Below are 4133 nucleotides of genomic sequence, written 5' to 3' on the forward strand. Positions count from 1 at the left end.
ACATGGAACCATTGGTTACAGCAAATGGAGAAGTTTTGAATGCTGTAGATAAGTTCACTTACCTTGATAGTGTACTTTCCAGGATTGTGCACATTCATAACAATGTTGATACACACATTGCCAGGGCTACCTCAGTGTTTGGGAGGCTCCAAAGGAAAGTATGGGAGAGAAGTGGTGTTAGACTGACTACCAAGTTGAAGGCCTACTGAGTCATTTTGCTGACCTCATTGTTGTATGCCTATGAAATCTGGACAGTATACCAGCACATGCCAGGAAACTGAATGGATTCCATTTGAATTATCTTAGAAAGATTCTGAAGATCACCTGGCAGGATAAGATACCAGATGCTGAGGTTCTTTCTCAAACTAAACTGCCAAGCATTTAAACTCTGCTTCAGAGAGTGCAACTCCAATGGGCTGGCCACATTGTTTGAATGCAAAATGTATGCTTTCCAAAAATATTATTTTATGGAGAACTCACAGAATAAATGTTCACATGACAGTCAGAAGAAACAATACAAGGGTACTCTGAAAGTCTCTCTTAAGAACTTTGGAATTGACTGTGTAACATGGGAGACACTGGCACAGGGCAGCTCAGTATGACATGGCCACATCAGAAAAGACTGTATGAGCATAGCAGAACTGAAATAGCTCAAGAGATACACAAATTTAGAGAATCCATCCCAAAGGTTCAAATGGATTATTTGTGCATGACCTATGGTAGAATAGTCCAAGCTCTTATTGGTTTGATCAGCCACAGTTGGACACACTAAAACTTAACTCTAGTATAGTGATGTCATTTTGGTCCTCTTCAAAAATGAAGGACAACAACAACAACAAAGATCTTCAACCTGGTAACTAGCAAAGCTTTCTGTTTGTGATTGTGATAAATTTGAGATTTTGCATTGTGTAGTTTACACCATATGATTTTATTTTTCTGGAGATTTTCTGTGTATTCTTTCAATTGGCATTCTATTTTCTGTGCTCAGAAGTTCTGAGGAATTTTCTTATACTATTTTTTTACTTTATGATGTTCAAGTCTTTTTGATTTGTGTTCTTCTGGGAGATCTATAATCCTTAAGTTGTCTTTCCACATCCTCCCTTCAAAATCAATATGCTTTTCATGTACAAAGACTTTTTTTTCTTTTAAAATTATGACATTTTGCTTCTATTCTTCCAGATTGTCCTTTTCTGTGTCTTTGTTTTCCTAATCTTCTTTTTTCCTCTTTTGTTTCTTTGATGAGACATACCACCATGGAATCAAGGTTTTTTTGTTTTGTTTTGTTTTGTTTTGTTTTCCCCTATTCAACTCATCAGTCTTTGCCATTGGGGCCATAAGTTCTGCTTTTATGATTCTTAATCCTCTTTTGAATCATTTGGGAACATTCTTTTGTGATTTCATGATCTCTTCCAAATCCCATGGTATTCTGCTCCACCAGGAGTTGATTAATTTTCTTTTGTAATATTTATTCAGAGATGTTTAGACTTATTTACATAATCTACTGGCCATATTTTCTTCTGTTTTCAATATCTTTCTTTTTGCTTTATCTACTTATGCTCAAAGTCTTTAACTGAGTTTTATTATTCCTGAGTTCTTTGGAATTTTAAATCAGTTTTGTCATATTCCCCTACCTAAAAATTGAAAAAGCTTTAGCACAAACATTAATAAAATTAGATTAAGGAAGGAGTTGTTCAATTTAGAAAAATAAATGTTTGTGACAGATATCTTTGAAAAGGATCTGGAATCTGAGATATGTGGGAAATTACTGGAAATATGTAAGCTCAAACACTGTTGCCCAATACATAAGTGATGAAAGGTCATGAAGAGATACTTCATAGAATTAGAAACTGAGAAGTGAAACAGGCCAAAAAAGCTAACACCTTCATTTTATTCTTGAACAAACTGAGTCTCAGAGAATTAAAATTATTGTCCAGGGTCTCACAGACAGTTTCAGAGACAAAATTTAAATTCACATCTTACTGATACCTAGTCTAGTAATGTTGTCACTCTAAAGCTTGATTTTGAAACTCTGAAACTTGATTTTAAAACAATTTAGCAAAGATAACAAAAGATGACAATAGTGACATATGGGCTATGGAATGATGGGCATTTCAAAGCGCTGCTTTATATGAGTTTGAATTGGTAAAACCATTATAAAAACCAGCTTGGAATTCTGCAAAGAGAATGACTAAAGTATCCCAGGACTTATAGATATATTTATACACATACATAAATACACACATACATACATATGTACACACATACATATTTTTTCCTAGTTGCAAAGAGCTAGAAACAACATAGATGCCCATTGTCCAAGGAATTACTTAGCCAGTCATGACATAGGGAGGTAAAGAAATGTTATTCCATCATAGTAAATAATATGATGGACATAGTGAAGCAAAGGAAAACATATGAATTGATCTAGGATGAAGACTGGGATGTTGGGTATAGAACATCTCTTTAAAAATTATATTTAATCAATTTTTAGTTTTCTTACTGGAGTTTTCTTTTTTGTGTAAAAGTCATTAGGAGATGGCTCTCAGTGGGAGAGAAGGGAAGGATATATTGAAAAATGAAGGTAATATAAAGACTAAAAATATCAATAAATTATCTTTAAATAGAGGGGAACAAAATGTATTGCCTTGAAAATATATGATTAGGAATATTTCAAAACAAAAAAGGGGGTTAGAGAAAAGTGTTAAGTAAAAAGTAAACAATTATGGTTCTCTCTCACATGAAAAAAATGTATCTGAAGTCAAAAGAAAAATTTTAGTTGAAAAAATTTGCATCAAATGTCTTAAATAGAAAGAAATTAGATACATACAATTTTATATGGAACTAAAAGAATTAATGATTTTTAAAAATAAAGAACCTTTCAATACCATATGTTAGCAATGGAAATAAAAAAGTCATTTTCAAACTATTCACAACCTCTTGAAAAAAATGTTTCAAATCACTAACCAAATAATTATAAGCAAAAGCAATTCTGGGGCAGCTAGGTGGCACGGTGAATAGAGCTCTGGCCTTGGAGTCAGGATGACCTGAATCCAAATCCAGCCTTAGACACTTCATACTTACTACCTGTGTGACCCTGGGCAAGTCACTTAACCCTGATTGTCTCAACAAAAAGCAAAAAGAAAAAAGCAATTCTGCTTTTTTATATCCCACCATCAAATCTACAAAGATGATAAAAGATAGAAATAATAAATATTAGAGTGGCTATAAGAAAAAAAGTTACACTAATGTGCAATTGGGGAAGCTATGATTTGTTCCAAATTCCTGAAACAATGACCTGGAAATATGTAATAAAAATTGTTAAATTTTTCATAGAATTTCAGTTAGTGATTATATTCCTGGACATGTCCCCCCAAGGCTGTCAAAGATAGAGGGGAAAAGAAAATGTCACATATATGACAAAACATAAATAACAGCTCATTCTCATAAGAAAAAAATCGAAACAAATGAATACCCATCATTGGTAATAACTGAACAGGTTGTAGCATATTATGGTAAGGGAATAATTTATACCATACTATAAGAAAGACATTATTTAAATGTGGAATTCAGAGGAAAATTAATTGTTAAGCCTTGTATTAACTGATGCAGTCTGAGGAATATATCACTAAGAAAAAAAATACATGCAGGATATCCATAATAAAATATACAAAATCAATTCTAACAAGTAACAAAATACAGATTAATGGCAGCAACCAATATTGTTTCCAGAGGATAGATCATTGAATAATTCTTCTACCTCTTTGTAGAAAAATGAGGCCTTATTGGCATCAAATGTTGCATATACTTTCACTTAAGTTCCTTGTTTTTTATTCCCCCCCTTTTTTTTTGCTATAGGAGAGAATTCTATGCAGGGGAAGTAGAAGTAGGTAGACAATAAAATGTAGCATAAAAATAAAATCAGTCAATAAAGTTTAAATACCTGTATTTTTACTATAATTAAAACCTTGACATGATTATCTTAACTTTTCTTCCCTTAGAATCATTCAATGATTCTTTTTCTCCTATTTCTCAAAAGTATTACATTACAAATTTTCAAAGGCTTTTCAATTGTCAAGCATCCTCATACAACAATTTAAAGATGTTGCCTTGAGTGAAGGGCATTTCTTAATTCC

The sequence above is a fragment of the Vombatus ursinus genome, unplaced genomic scaffold (genome assembly GCF_900497805.2).
Source record: "Vombatus ursinus unplaced genomic scaffold, bare-nosed wombat genome assembly UNPS02014805.1, whole genome shotgun sequence".
Lineage (NCBI taxonomy): Eukaryota > Metazoa > Chordata > Mammalia > Diprotodontia > Vombatidae > Vombatus > Vombatus ursinus.